Here is a 17,333-nt window from a genome sequence, read left to right on the forward strand (position 1 = left end):
TTTTCTTCCTTGTTCTCACGACCCATTGCCATTTATAGGGGGAACAACCAGTGACCTATCTATCGAAAGAGGATGTTTTACAGAAGTAGTTATTAGTGTGACATTCTATAATAATTTTGATAATTAAAACAAAAACTGTTGATATTATTTCAGACGGAGAGATATCTGCCTACTTGTTTTATTCAGGAAAACAACAGTTATGGTGTTCTTGTATGCTTCAGTTTTTATTTTTTGTATTATAGCTTTGCCTTGTGTGTCCTCTGCCTCTGCAGAAAAAAGATTAGCCTGCTCCTCAGAGTATTGTAGCTTTTGGTACAGCTACGAAGGTGAGTTGAATATTTTTCTCTTAAACAATGTGCTGTTATATGATGCTAAATGATTCTGTTTGGTCAGTTTAAAACCTGTATTAATATATGACTTTTTTAAACTCAATGACTCATGGTTTAAATCGTTATCAGAAAAAGAGAAGACAGAAACATTTCAGATGTTTACATAAAGAAAAGTTTTAAACAACTAATTTGGTCATTTAGCTTATCATATGGAATATGTCTCATTGGAAACATGGAGCCCCTAAAGGGAAATAATATAGGAAATACAGTATATATGAGATGGGAGGATAAATTATATTTAGTTTCAATGGTTTTGCATTCTCTCACTAAAGTAGTGCATTCTCGCATGAATCATTGTGTTCAATAGCAAAAGCATTGGGTCACACTTTTTATTAGGTGTCTTTAACCACTATGTACTTGCATCACACAAAAATGTACTTACTGTGTTTATGTTGTATTGCTATTGAGGTGTGATGTGGGTAAGGATAGGGACTGGTTTGGTGGTATGTAGGTTTAATAATTAATTAAAATGTTAGAACATAATAGTTAAGGATACTGAACATAAAGTGGGACCACATTGAGATTATTTACAACACAAAAGTTTTGCGAGCAAATGCAAAGTTCCTTGGGGGAATGCAAACATTTTGCGAGAGAATGCAAAATCATTGATATTTTTCCTCCCATCTCATTTCTCCCCCATCACCATGTCCCTTTAGGGGCACCGTATTAGAGCAACCCATAGTGAAGTATTTTGCTCAAGGATACAATGGCTAAAGTTCATGGATCACCTCTTGTGGAGTTTAAACCTGCAGCACTTTGGTGACCTGCTCAGATATCAAACCTCTAGCAACACTACCCATGTGTTCTAAGTTTTGCAAACTGAAAGAAGGTCTTTTACCCTTTATATTAATATTTTTGAGATGTCATTATTCTGTCATTAACCAACGCTCAGTCTCTCTTTTACCAGGGCCGTTATATTACCTGTCACTGACCACTTACCCCTGCTCTCCAAAAGTGGCCTGGAACATTATAACTTATACAGTAATCCCAAGTAAGTTTATTAAAATGCTATTCTGGATCATTACATTATGTATAAAATATGTGTGTCATGCAACTTGGAATAATGTTTGAGCATGCTAAATTTTTTGGCTTTTTAAATTTGAAATGAACTTTATTGTCATTCAGTGTTCACAGTTGCTCGTGCTGGATATCATGTTCGAGGTTTCTTCAAAGGTCAGCTATTGTTTGAGTACACACAACCAGATATTCCTTGTGAGGATGCTAAAATCTGTTACATCATCAAAGGAGGTACATGTTAAAATAGGTTTACTGCACTGCACTTTATCTTTCAGTAGTGCAGTTGTGGATATTGATTTGAGTGCTTCCTTGTTTCAGAAACACTGCAGGAAACCTGTCCATTTTTTGTAAAAAAAAGCAAATTACTTACTCCTCAGGTGAGATTTCATGACTTATGTAAATGTAATGTAATTCTATTATAAATGAGATTTTATGAGTTGTTCCTGTAGCTGAACTGGTATAGCATGGCAACACCAAGGTCATGTGTTCGATTCTAAGTGAACATGTAAAATAAAAATAAATGTAAAAATTACATGAAAATATGATCCTTTGAAAGCTATGAAAAAAAGTTTGATTTATTTTGTTTTCCTTCCCAGGGAGAATATCAGATTTGGATGGATCTGAACATTGTTGATGATGTTGAAAGAAGGCTGACAATACGTTTCAACTTCACTATAGAAATAAAAGCTACTGGTAGTAAGAATGGAATTTTTTGAGGAGGGTTGTAGAACAAGAAAATCCTATTGTTAAACGTGCAGTATAACAGCAAAGATAAGATCAATTTACTACCGTTCAAAGGTTTTGGGTTAGTATGACTTTTTCTTTGGAAGGAATTAATACTTTTATTCAGAAAAAAACACATCCAGTAAGCATGTTACAAAGATTTCAGAAAAATTATGACTGTAACAGACAGCAAAATATTTATATAATATTATGTACTATTTTATTTTCCATTTGTTATGTGAGAAATGTTATATTTTCTATTCGATTTGTTTTTAATAATCTCAAGTAACTTTCTTAGTTTGGACTGTTGAGGAGAGTCATGAAATGGTTTTAGTATGTTTGTGAAGCTGAAACTGTGAAAGTGTAAATAAATGCCATTTAAATGACATACCCTCTGAATTCACTACTTTCTGTTTTCCAGCACTTCTTTGTCACATAATTACAAGTACTTACAGAGAGAGAGAGAGAGAGAGAACTGATTCATGGTTCAATACAAAAGAGAAGTTTTACAATAATGCAGTGCATTGTTGTGTCCTGATGTTATAAGTTTTTTTTCATATCCCAGCTTTCAGGAAGAAGATTGATATACTTATATGGTACAAAAGACAGAGCAATTTTGTGGCCTTTTTTATTAAATTAATTTTCTTTTCTTTTTTTAGTTTACTTATTTATTCAGTTTAATGTGTTACCTCAGAACCTTATACCAGCAAAAGACAAGGGATACTTAAACTCAGTGGATGGTTTATATTCCTAGTTCTGTCATGAAACTCTAGATGGAGCAGGCTGATGGGTCCTTAACGCAAGCTGATAATATTTACAGTGTTAACTACTAGCTAACAAGCTAAATGGTTCATGTTGCATCTACAGCCAATGAGCCTGCTGCTCAATATTTAAATGGCTGATTACCATTCACTATAGAAGTTTGCAGCACGGTTTCAGAGTTCATCTAAGGATAGGCCTACATTTACACGTGGCCGGCTATTTTCATAAACGGACATTTCACCCTCTCTGTTTTCAAAAATAACATCATGCACATGCACACCTGTCAGTTTTCAGAAAAGTGTTTGTTTACGCAAACCCGTGTGCCGCCAAGAGCATGCCAAACCTGTAGATGGCCCACGTTAGCCAATCAGAATCCCGAAAATAGCAACAACCGCAATGAATCACTTCCTCTTTCTCTTTGAACCATACGCCATGTGACGTCGGCTGCCTTTTCTCAGTTTACATGCAAACGTGTAAACAAAGTTTTCCAAAATCTCCACTCTGGCTGGAGTTTTTAGATATAATCGGTTTCAGAGGCGAATTCTCCATTTGCGTGTAAACGAAGGGCACAAACGAGGGGAAATGTCTCAGTTTTTCAAAATAACCATGTGTGTAAACGGCCCTAAAACACTCCACCTTCCTCAGCTCCACCTGTATCTGCTATGGGTAATTGATATATGCTATTTGTAATGCTGCGGTGTGTCTTGCATACACAGCAGCATATTGGAGTATGTATTGGCTGTAGCAAGTTCTTGTACTTGCTCTGCAGCAGCAATAATCTATAACAACAGCAATAATCAACAGCAGCAGTGTAGCAGATCTATTCCACCAAGACCAAATACATTAATATTGTCATATCCATTACCATGCTTAAAATCTCCAGAGAGTTGTCATGATGTCAATATATATATATTGACATCATGACAACTATATACATATATAGTTGAAAATATGTATATATATTTCTATATATATCCGTCTAAGGTTTTTCTTTAATATTAACATTTTTATCAGGCTCCTAGGTTTCTACAGTACTGACATTTCTGTATGGGCTGAGGCTGGGATTTAGTGAGTTTGAAGTGAAAGTATTTGATGAATGTATACTATGTGCGGAGAGCATTCACTCTATATTATTATCTCATTTTTTGACATAGGTGGCTTTTAGAGGCTTTTGCATCGGAGGTCTTCATATATATATATATATATATATATATATATACATATATATAGATCTGGGGTGCCCAATCCTGCTTCTTAATTACTGTTAATTTTACAAATGATGTTCAGAAGAGTACTGGAAATGTTTACTTAAATGTACACAACTTTTTTTTTTTGGTTCAAAATGTACAAAATTTATATAATGAGCGAGTACATTATGAATCCGCCCGTGTTTTTGTCTTATCCTGAATTACTACCATACACCTATAATAAGTGTTTATATTCAGACTATTTTAGTACGAGCGGGGCAACAACCGCTGTGGAGTATCCTGCATGACTCGTCATAGGCTGCATAAGCAAAGAGAAGTAGCTCCAGCTAGCTATAGGGATGTCCCGAGTCCATCTCAAGGATCTGTTTCGGGGCCGATTAAGCATTTTTTTCTTCTTTTTTTTTTTTTTACTGATTGGTATCGGCTATCCTTTTTAGGCCTAGGCCTACTTATAAAAGAGTAGGCAAAAAGTACCTGGATGACCTACTAAGATTCTGAAGTGTGCATACGATGGACACCATTATATGAGAACTGAACTGAGCTGGATGTTGACATCACGGTTTTCTCCAGAGCGGCTATATATATAAATGAACTAAATTAATAACTTGTTTACAACAAAATGAAACATCACTTAAGCAGGAATGTGACGCTATTTTCTTCTGTAAAGCTGTTTTGAAACAATCTGTATTGTAAAAAGCACTATATAAATAAATGTGACTTGACACTTTGACACTTGACACCTGAGACCACGGAAAAGGATTTATGAATGGCAGTTAAGTGATGCAACTGATGTTGTAGGTCACGTGATAATGACAACATGGAATGTAGTACATCCAGATTACATTCATACTCACACTCATACTAAATAGAACATACTTTTTTTGGTGGTCATGAAGTAAATACTTATTTAAAATAAGTACAAGAGAGCATTCGATTTTGGACGCAGCCTGTGTGAGATGCACGAGAGCCAGTTAGGTCCTGTTGTAGTGCGTCACACACACACGCATGCTCATTCAAGCTTCTGCCATTTCTCAATACGTTCCCTTGTGTTCGTTCATCGTCAACCGTCAAAGTTCAATTCTAGCAATTCTAGCATCTTGATACTGAAGGTAGTGCAGATAATTTAACCATTAGAAATCCCAGAAGACACTGCGGGTGGACCACGTACGGAAGCCTGTAAGCTTTAAACTTCTCGTTCTCACTTAAAGGTAGGGTAGGCAATTTCTGAGAGGCTAACAATTGCAAGCTTTGAAAGCATGAGATCCCTCCCTCCCATCAAAGCACTCTTCAAAGCCACGCCTTCTTCAAAACACATGACACACACAGCCAGAGCAGGGCTGCCATTTCGTAATTACGGTTACAACATGGCGTGAACGCAGTATGAGCTTTTTGTTTTGGTTCAGGAGGAACTGTAAAGCAAAGCAGAATGCGCTGATAACTTGTGATGTCTGCGTGTGCAGGGTGCGCAGAGTTATGGGAATACATATGTTGACAGGGAGGTAGGACATCATTGCATTCGGACAGCATCTTGCGGTTTCAGAATGCCAGTCTGTCAGTCAAGTCCGAAGCAAGATGCAATAACATAACAATGAATAAAACATAACATCACAAACATATCATAACCTTTTAAAACAATGTCATTTCTTTCATATTATTATAGACATTATTTTCATACTATTTTATATCTCATTTTACTGCATGTATTTATGAAAATTTGTATGTATGTTTTAGGGATGCACGATATATTGGCCACCATATCGGTATCGGCTGATAAATGTTCAATTTTAATGTTATTATTATCGGCCCGAAAAGAAAATGTGGCCGACAGATTAAAGCAGATAAATAATGGATTATTTCCTTCATCTGAGACACTTCAGATGCGCACTGTTCATGATAGTTTTGAATTGCTTGAAAAAAGAAGATACAGTGCACCATGTGCAGCGCATGCCTGTCATATAAGCTACATTCTGTAAAATTATAATGAGAACATTATATTTGTTAGTGATTAGAGTTGTATAGTGATACAGGATCACTGGACTAAAAATAACATTACCTTCCAAAGGATCCTAATGCTAGGAATGTGGTTATTTATTTTCAACAATGTGAATGTCTCAGTTGATTACTATTATATTATTATTATTATTATTATTATTATACTGTGTATATTATTGTATTTCTATTCGGTACATTTCACTGTGGATTCTTTGATAAATCAGTTGCAATTTCAGCACAGGCTTTGCAAACAGACTTTTATGATATGGACTCAATTCCATTTTGTTGTTTCAGTGGACTGTTTTATTACATTAAATATTTGCAGAAATTGTATGTCATCATGTTTGTGATGCTAAATGTATAAAACTAAATAAACTAAATAAATCCGCATACGATATCCACTACAATCCTGCTTGTTTTATGATTTAATCTGAAAAAAAAATCCTTTTTTTCAACAGTTCCCTGTTCACAAAACCACTGGCACTTAACAAAAAACCTGTGGTGAGTTTCAAACCAAATGTGTTTTACAAATGTGCAGTGCATTGCTAAAAGCAAGAACTGTTTTTTTTTTTTTACAGAATAGTTGTTCTGTTTAAATCTCAGCTTCCCAACTTGTACATAACTCTTCTTGTTGTTCAGGAAGGATAACAGATATGGTGCTTTTGTGCCCTTCAACTTTTCTCTGTTTTGTTGTATTATCTTGTGTGTCATCTGTGATTGCAGAGAGAAGATTATTATGTTCCTCAGAAGATCTTAGTATCTGGTACACATTTGATGGTAAGTGGAATATCAAATATTTTTTTTAGAATTACACATACCCAAAACTCACATACACACAAATATATATATATATATATATATATATATATATATATATATATATATATATATATATATTAACACAAACTTTTTATGTTTTTTAAAGTCTCTTGTGACCAAGACTTCATTGCGTTGATCAAAAATATAGTAAAAACAGTAACATTTTGACACATTATTACAATTTAAAATATCTGTTCCTGTTGTATTATATTTTCAAATGTAATTTATTCCTGAGATGGAAAGGCTGCATTTTCAGCAATATTACTCCAGTCTTCAGTGTCACATGATCCTTCAGAAATCATTATAATATGCTGATTTGATGCTCAAGAAACATTTATTATCATTAACAATGTTGAAAACAGTTCTGCTGCATAGCTTTATGAAAACAGTGATAGATTTTTTCAGGATTCTTTGAGGTCTAGAAAATGTAAAAGAACAGCATTTATTTGACATAGAAATATTTTATAACTTTATGAATGTCTTTACTTTTGATCAGTTCAATGAGTTCTACTTTTTTTATTTCTATTAAAAAACTCTTACTGACCCCAAACTTTTGAAAGGTATAGTGTGTGTGTACAAAAAATATAATTGGAAACGTACTTAACTAAGCCACAAAATAGGGTATAACATTCTGTATTTAAGATGTCTTTTCATTAAAACTCTCTTTCTTCAGGACCGTTGTATTACCTGTCAATGACTGCTTCTCCCTGCTCTCTAGGAGTGAATTTGTACTCTATAACTTATACAGTAATCCTAAGTAAGTTTATGAAAGATTTATGATGATTATACTACATAATATGGAACAGCCCCTGTTAACTTAATCTTTATAATTAAATTGATATAGTTTAACTAACTTTGATGTGAGCTGATGACATTTGACTGGTTTTGTGTTTCAGTGTTTACAATCAACCGTATTGGTTATCATGTCAGTGTTTATTACAAAGGTCAGCTGTGGTTGGATCATGAGCAGCCAGATGTTCCTTGTGAGGATATCAAAATATGTTACATCATCAAAGGAGGTACAACATGTTAGAATGTTTACTGCATTATCTTGTACTAGTGATGCAGCTGCGATATCAATGAGATTGCTTCCTTTCAGAAACACTTCATGAAACCGTTCCTTTTTACTTGAAACGGTTGAATGGCCCTGAGGTGAGAAATCAATATAATGCTTTATCCGCTCCAATTTAAATGCAATGTATTATTTTAATATGATCCGTGAGAAATTAAAAATATATTATACAAATATTTATTAATAATATATATACAAAAATGAGATTAAAAGCTATAATCTTAAAGTTAAATCGATTTCGCTATTTTACTTTGCAGGGAGAGTATCAGATTTATCTGACTGTAAACATTGTTGATGACCTTGGAAACAAAGTGACATTACAATTCAATGCCTCCATAGAAGCAAAAAATGATGGCAATAAGAAGAACAATTTTGTCCCACAGCTGGGAGGACTATAGGGCAAAATACATGGAGCATACAGCTTCTTCTTTTTTGAGGGAGATGTCATTATTCATTCTATATTTTCGGTTCTTTTTTCTGGGCAGATCATGTGATCGTCAGTGCATATGAGTGTCACTGTAATGATTGCTCAGTTCTTGTATTAGACATGGAAAATGACTTACTTACAGTAAGAGAAAACACAAGATAAATTTATACAGCCGCTCAAAATTTTGGGGTCAGTACGATAAAAAAAAAAAGAAATTAATACTTTTATTAAGAAAGGATGCACCATAAATCATTTATAAGGGCTTATATATCAAGGTTTCCACAAAAAAATATGTATCACAACTGTTTTCAAATGTGGTAATAATTAGAAATGTGTCTTGAGCACCAAATTGAGCATATTACAGTTTTTCTCGATTGCTTAAACACATTTCTTGAAACTATGCCTCGTATTCTCAAAACAGTAAACACAAATCCATAACGTCTCACCCAATTCCCCAAACATCCTATTTTCAGGTCAAAATGAAGCTCTACACTCAAAACCATTCACTCTTGCTGAAAAACCAAACTTTGCCCTCAGACAGGACACACAAGCCCTCAAAAATACACACACTACAACATAGTCTTACACACTGGTGCTATAAATTCAAAACAACATTTCCAAAACTGGTAAGTCATGTTGCTTGTGGTCCACCACCCTACCCACCCTCAACCGCCCCCCATCTTTTTTTTTACTCGCTCCTACTTATGTAAGATGTATGTGAGCATCATATGACAGTAAAAGAGCACACACAAACCTTATTCAAATCTGGAATTGTATTGGAATGGTAAAGAGTGTTGGTACATGCCTCCACTCAAGGATACAATATGATGAACAAGTCTAAGAATGTTCCACATATGGTTGAAATACCATCATTGGCCTAGAAAGATAACATTCTGTGAGTTAAGACTATAAAGGAGAAAGGATGCCCTCCCTTCACTGTCACACTCTGCAGCCACTCTGTGTGACTGTACGAATGCTGGCCTTTTCTTGCAAGAACATAAACCTCATCAAAGACAATTGGAAATGTTTGTCTCTGATTCAGTGATAGAAATCTGTTTGCCACCACACTTCCCTAAAGGTTTTGATGATGGAGGCGACGGTGAAGCGACTCAAATTTATCTGTACTCGTTGCCCAGCCTCCCTCATTGTCATACCATGGACAAGTACATGGCCAACTAAAGTGGCTTGAATTTCACCTGAGACTGCTTGTCCTCTTGCAGTTGCCATTCCTCCTCCTCTTCTTCCTCCGCCTCTTCCTCATCCTCTTCCTCATCCTCTTCCTCCTTCTATTCCTCTTCCCCCTCCTCTTCCTCTCCCTCCTCCTCCTTCTTCTCCTCCTCCTCCTCCTCTTCCTCCTCCTCTTACTCTCCCTCCTCCTCCTTCTTCTCCTCCTCCTCCTCCTCTTCCTCCTCCTCTTCCTCTTCCTCCTCCTTTTCCTCCTCCTCCTCATCCTCCTCTTCCTCTCCCTCCACGACCTATTGCTTAATTTCTCTGTTGATCCATTGTTCCAAAACTCAGTAAACTGATTTTTATCTTTTATAAAAGATTCTACAACCTTTTATCTATCTATTGAAGGATCTGACTGATGTGTGTTCAATTTTGACTCTTAGTGTTTTCACCTGGGTAATTGTGTGCTAACTGAGCTGAAGCTGAGCTGACTTGAGTGAACAATTTTGAATGCTAGTGCTTTCTAAATGACCACGTGGTGTAGGCAATGAGAAATGAAGGGATTTGTGTGTAGAGTTTTGCTGTGACAGTTCAACAAATCTGACTAATGTGTCAAAACAGGGGAATAGTGTTCATAGTTCAGTGAAATGGGTGTGCTTTTTGATAAATGGCATTATGGTTTTGAAATTTTAGTTCAAAAGCCTGGTTATAGTGTTTAAGCAATCGAGAAAAACTGTAAAACGATTTATGAAGGATCATGTGACATTGAAGACTGGAGTAATGGCTGCTGAAAATGCAGCTTTCCCATCACAGGAATAAATTACATAGATTATATTCAAATAGAAAACAGTTCTTTAAAATTGTAATAAGTTAAAAAATTTCAATTCCCTTTCGACAACAGTTCACTCGACATTGCGTCAGTAGCTGACGCTATTGGGGAAGTTCCATCCTCTGAAATGCTGAAGCCTGATTGAATTGCGTATGTGTAACTACACAGAAAAATGCCGTCTTCTTCTTCTTCTTAGTCAGTAAAGAGATGATCTACGCACTGACGGAGAATGATATGAAAAACCCAGGACTTGGTAGCACTGAAGAAATGAACTCGGCATAAGCCAACGCCTCTCCCCTGCAGCTATCTGGCGAGTTATCGAGTAAACTTGCAATCGAAAGATCAAAATTCAGCAGCGTTTGTTGCAAAATGTCCCGCCAAGACTGTGGCACTTGCAGGGCACCCATCGGATGAGCACTCTGAGTGTGTTGCCTGCCTGGGCCACTCGTGGTTCACTTTCTTTAAAGGAATCTTGCACTCCCCTGTTCTCATGGCACTCCTTCACAAGCCTAGGCAGCCAGGGGTTACACAGCAGCCGGCCAAGCAGGATCTGCCCTCCATATGATGACGGTCCAGTGGGTTTTACAGGCCAAACTCCTTCCAGTCTATGGACGAGTCAGGCCTTGATCCATCTGCCTTTAAGCGCGACCGACCTCAACCTGCGTGCCAAGATGACGGCCCAAGCAATTCACCTTTGGCTAAGCCCCGCCCCCCTTAGTTACTGTTGCTACGTCCGACAAACTTCATCTGGGCTCTGGTTTGGTATCAACATGGCTTATGCTGTGACAGCTCTTCCTGCTGAAATTTTATCAAACTTTCATAAAGCAGCAAATAAAGTGTCCGATATAAGTAGGCAAAAGCGGCTGCAATATACACTCACCTAAAGGATTATTAGGAACACCATACTAATACTGTGTTTGACCCCCTTTCGCCTTCAGAACTGCCTTAATTCTACGTGGCATTGATTCAACAAGGTGCTGAAAGCATTCTTTAGAAATGTTGGCCCATATTGATAGGATAGCATCTTGCAGTTGATGGAGATTTGTGGGATGCACATCCAGGGCACGAAGCTCCCGTTCCACCACATCCCAAAGATGCTCTATTGGGTTGAGATCTGGTGACCATTTTAGTACAGTGAACTCATTGTCATGTTCAAGAAACCAATTTGAAATGATTCGAGCTTTGTGACATGGTGCATTATCCTGCTGGAAGTAGCCATCAGAGGATGGGTACATGGTGGCCATAAAGGGATGGACATGGTCAGAAACAATGGTCAGGTAGGCCGTGGCATTTAAACGATGCCCAATTGGCACTAAGGGGCCTAAAGTGTGCCAAGAAAACATCCCCCACACCATTACACCACCACCACCAGCCTGCACAGTGGTAACAAGGCATGATGGATCCATGTTCTCATTCTGTTTACACCAAATTCTGACTCTACTGACTCTTCTGCTGTTGTAGCCCATCCGCCTCAAGGTTGTGCGTGTTGTGGCTTCACAAATGCTTTGCTGCATACCTCGGTTGTAACGAGTGGTTATTTCAGTCAAAGTTGCTCTTCTATCAGCTTGAATCAGTCGGCCCATTCTCCTCTGACCTCTAGCATCAACAAGGCATTTTCGCCCGCAGGACTGCCGCATACTGGATGTTTTTCCCTTTTCACACCATTCTTTGTAAACCCTAGAAATGGTTGTGCGTGAAAATCCCAGTAACTAATCAGATTGTGAAATACTCAAACCGGCCCGTCTGGCACCAACAAACATGCCACGCTCAAAATTGCTTAAATCACCTTTCTTTCCCATTCTGACATTCAGTTTGGAGTTCAGGAGATTATCTTGACCAGGACCACACCCCTAAATGCATTGAAGCAACTGCCATGTGATTGGTTGATTAGATAATTGCATTAATGAGAAATTGAACAGGTGTTCCTAATAATCCTTTAGGTGAGTGTACGTTCGAAGACTATATTCATGACATACAGGTGAAACGCAAGAAGCAACAAGTCATCCAAATAGAGGCAAAAGCATACCGGTCACAGTCAAAAAATGAACCACCGCATATCCTACTAATCGAGACGGAGGCTGGGACTAACTATATTAAGCAACACAGTTCATGCAAAGCTGGGTAGGTCTCTATTCACTTCTATAATCGTTATTACAAAGCAAACGGACTACGCGAATATAACGTTGTATTTATTAGCAACGTGTGCTAGACGACACTTGTCAGGATTTGACTTCGGTTTTGGGAAGGGAAAAAAAACGGACCCCCCCTCCAACCTCTCTGGGAAACGCGTATCTGTGTTACAAATGCCCCAGGCACAACGTTTAACCATATTTTTGATAAAACTACGACGGTAATAGCCTGCCGAGAACAAAAATATGAGACGCCTGTGTTAAAGTCAAGGGAGCGTTGTGAAAAAGTGTCGGACCTCTGTGGGAGCTCGTTCTTGGCTGCGCTGTGATTGGTCAATCTACATTCTAGGGTGTGGCTTAGCCAAAGGCGAATTGGCCGCGCAATGAGCAGCCTGGCGGTCCTAGTGGACGGCTTAGCCCCAGGTCGACCTAGAAGCCCGTCAATCTGACGCCATGCTCAAGCCCAGCCCAAAGCAGAGCCTGAAGTCAGGCACTGCCTCTTGGAGCGTTAAGCGATATCCATTCCTCAAATATCAGAGCCCTCGCCCACGGGTAGTGTTGGACCCTGAGCAGCAGCCCGAGCAGTCCTCCTTGCTGTTAAGGTCATGGGAACAGAGCTTTATCGCTGGACCAGGCTTGCAGGGCCTTTTCTCTGCCTATTAGGCTAGGACAGTCCTGCGCTAATAACACAGCGCTGTTAGATTGCTTTCCCCATTGCGTCAGCTACTGAGACAATGTCGAGTGAACCATTATTGAAAGGACGTTTTGGTTACTAACGTAACCTCGGTTCCCTGAGATGGACGAGAATGAGACATTGCATACCCTTGCTGTGTTATTATGCTTGCATATGCTTGCTATTATTATCGCTTCTCCGCTTAATGGCACTCGGCGGCGGCTTATATAAGCAAATGGCCCTACCCATATGGGTGCGCTATAACGCCATTTGTCTCTGTTGTTACCCAGACATAATTTAATCAGGCTTCAGTATTTTGGAGAAAGAGACTTTCCCCATAGCGTCAGCTACTGCGCAATGTCTCGTTCCTGTCTATCGCAGGGAACCAAGGTTATGTTAGTGACCAAAACATTTTTATTTGATCAAATGCAGTAAATGCTGCTTTGGGGAGCATAAGGTTTATTTCAAAAACATTTAAAAATCTTACTGACCCCAAACTTTTGAATGGTATTTAACAAGATTTATTAAGACAGTTAATGTTTTAAGCATAAACCTTGATAAATATATTATATTTTATTTCTTATTTTATAACCTTTTCTGTGGTGTGTGACTTAGGAGAGATGTTATATTTTCTATTCGATTTGTTTTTAATAATAAAGTAATTGTCTGAGGAGAGTCATGAAATGGTTTTAGTATGTTTGTGAAGCTGAAACTGTGAAAGTGTAAATAAATGCCATTTAAATGACATACCCTCTGCAGTCACTACCGTTTCTGTTTACCAGCACTTCTTTGTCACATAATTACAGGTACTTACAGAGAGAGAGAAAAAAAAAAAAAAAAATCATGGTTCAATCCAAAAGAGAAGTTTTACAATAATGCAGTGCATTGTTGTGTCCTGTTGTTATTAGATCATCATTTGAAGACTGATACACAGATGGTACGAAACCATTAAGGAGAGGTTTTGCCACTGGTTTGTTTCATTAAAGGAGATCAGCAATGGTGTTTCTGTACCTTTTAGTTTTTCTTTGTCATATTGTGTCATTGTCTTATATGTCCTCAGCAGTGACACAATTGATTTGCTCCTCAGAAAGTGTTAGCCTTTGGTGCAGCTACGATGGTAAGATCTTTTTGTTTTTCAATTATTTACTTATTTACTCAGTCTGATCTACCTCAGATCCTTAGCTACCAGCAAAAGATAAGTGATACTTATTAAAAACTCAATGGATGTTTTTTTAATAGATTTTTTCCCCAAACCGTTTCTTTCGATTTTTAATTTAAATTTTTCGTATTAATTACTGTTTATTTTACAAATGATGTTTATGATGTTTTACCTCTTGTGGGATTTGAATCTCTTTTCATGATTCTGTTTGATTTCATTGTTATGTAATTTAAATCAGTCAATGCTCTCTTAAATCAGGCCCATTGTATTACCTGTCAGCGACTGCATCCCCCTGCTCTATAGGAATGACCTCATACAATTTAACATATACAGTAATTCCAAGTAAGTTGAAAAGATGAATGCTTTATATTGGTTACATTATGCATATAATAATGTTTACTTTATGGAACTGCGCTTTACAATTCTAAACTTATCCTGTTTAATATATATAATAATAAGTACAATAACTAAAAAAAAGTTTTTATTAATCATTATTATTATTATCAATAATTACATCATTTATTTATTTGCTTTGTTTTGTCCTTCAGTGTTCACAACCACACGTATGGGGTTTCATGCTCTTGTTTACTACAAAGGTCAGCTGTGGTTGGATCACATGCAGCCTGCTGTTATTTGTGAAGATTTTAAAATATGTGACATCATCAAAGGAGGTACTGCATATTAGACTGTTTTAATACATCCCTTACAGTCACTAGTGTTTCAGCAGTGCATTAATACATCTCACTAATGAAACCACATTATTGTTTTAGAAACACTTCATGAAACCCTTCCAATTTCTATGAGGACATTTTATCCCCCTGAGGTGAGCAATCAACAGCAATGCTTTATCTTTTCCAATATGAATGACTTTTATGATCCAGTTGTATAAAAATATATAGCAAAATGATCATATAACAAATTTTCACTACAGGATTTTTTTTTTTTTCTGGTCTAGAGGTTTCAACACTAACAATTTACTCTTTCCAAAACAAATTTACTCTTTCCAAAACAAACAATGTGTTATATCTTTATGATCAAGTCGAGATTAGAACAAATATTTGATGTGTTTTGCCTTCTAGGGCGAATATCAGGTTTATGTGAATGTGACATTTGTTGATGACCTTGAAAACGTGCAAACGGTCCATTTCAATATCACTGGGCAGGTGAAAAATCATGATGTTATGAGCAAAAGTTTTCAACAGATGGGAGGGATGTAGGGCAAGCTAAATATGGTATGCTGTTTCTTTTTCTCTTTTTTTCCTTTTTTTGGAGCAGATATTCCATTCTGTGTTCTCTGACAAGATCAAGTGATTGTCAGTGGTTATTCATATTCATATCTCATTAAAGCAAAGCCATCTCAAGTATTGGTAATGTTTTAATGGCATTTTGATGGCAGTAAAATTGACCAGAGCACTGTCTTTGATCAGACTTGTAAAAACACATTATACACTGGTCGATGGTTCTATGTCTTTGTGTTTGATTGAAAACAACCTAATGACAGTAATACACTTTTTTTTATATATAGGTGAGAAGTTTTGACTCCAGCAGTGTGATGCCACATTTCCTCATGTGAACAGCAAAGAGACACGAAATACCAATTTGTTGTTTCAGTGGTCTATTTTAGTACATTAAATATTTGCAGAAATTGTATGCCATCATGTTTGTGATGCTGAAGTATAAAACTGAATAAAGTCATGCACATACGGTACTACATTGTTTCGTGATTTCATCTCATGGATAAACTTCCTTTTTTCAACAGTTCCCTGTTCACAAAAAAACACTGGCACTTAACAAAACACCTGCGGTTAGTTTCAGCAAATGTGTTTTTACAAAAGTACACTACAGTGCATTGTTAAAAGCAATAACCTTTTTTACATAATAGTTGTTCTGTTTAAATCTCAGCCTCTCAACTTGTACATAAGCATTCTGACCATGAGAGTTTTGGCCACTGGTGTTGTTCAGGAAGGATAACAGATATGGTGCTTTTGTGCCCTTCAACTTTTCTCTGTTTTGTTGCATTATCTTGTGTGTCATCTGTGATTGCAGAGAGAAGATTATTATGTTCCTCAGAACATCTTAGTATGTGGTACACATTGGAAGGTAAGTGGAATATCAAATATCTTTTAAAAATCACACATTCTCTCTCTCTCTCTCTCTCTCTCTCTCTCTCTCTCTCTCTCTCTCTCTCTCTCTCTCTCTCTCTCTCTCTCTCTCTCTCTCTCTCTCTCTCTCTCTCACACACACACACACACACACACACATATATATACAGTATGTACATATCAAAAGTACAGTAAAAACTGTAATATTGTGACATATTATTACAATTTAAAATAGCTGTTTTCTATTTTAGTATATTTTAACATGAAATGTATTCCTGTGATGACAAAGCTGAATTTTCATTTAATCTTCAGTTTTACATGATCCTTCAGAAATAATTCTAATGTGCTGATTTACTGCTCAAGAAAGCTTTTTGAAAACAGTGCATACACCATGATAGATGTATTCTTTGATGAATAGAAAGTTCAAAAGAAATATAAATATTTTGTAACATTTTCTTTGATGAATAGAAAGTTCAAAAGAAATATAAATATTTTGTAACATTTTAAATGTCTTTAATGTCACTTATGGTCAATTCAATGTGTCCTGTCTGAATAAAAGAAATCAGTTTAAAAAAATTACTGACCCCAAAGTTTTGAACAGTATAGTTCAAAAATATAATTGGAAACCTAGATATTGTTAATGCACACAAAAAAAAAATTATTGCAACATTCAGTATTGGAGATGTCTTTTCATTAAAACTCTCTCTTTCTTCAGGACCCTTGTATTACCTGTCAATGACTGCTTCTCCCTGCTCTCTAGGAGTGAATTTGTACTCTATAACTTATACAGTAATCCCAAGTAAGTTTATGAAAGATTTATGATGATTATACGACATAATATGGAACAGCCCCTGTTTAATTTAAT

The sequence above is a fragment of the Rhinichthys klamathensis genome, unplaced genomic scaffold, assembly GCF_029890125.1.
Source record: "Rhinichthys klamathensis goyatoka isolate OS25496 unplaced genomic scaffold, OSU_Roscu_1.1 h1tg000261l_1, whole genome shotgun sequence".
Taxonomy (NCBI): domain Eukaryota; kingdom Metazoa; phylum Chordata; class Actinopteri; order Cypriniformes; family Leuciscidae; genus Rhinichthys; species Rhinichthys klamathensis.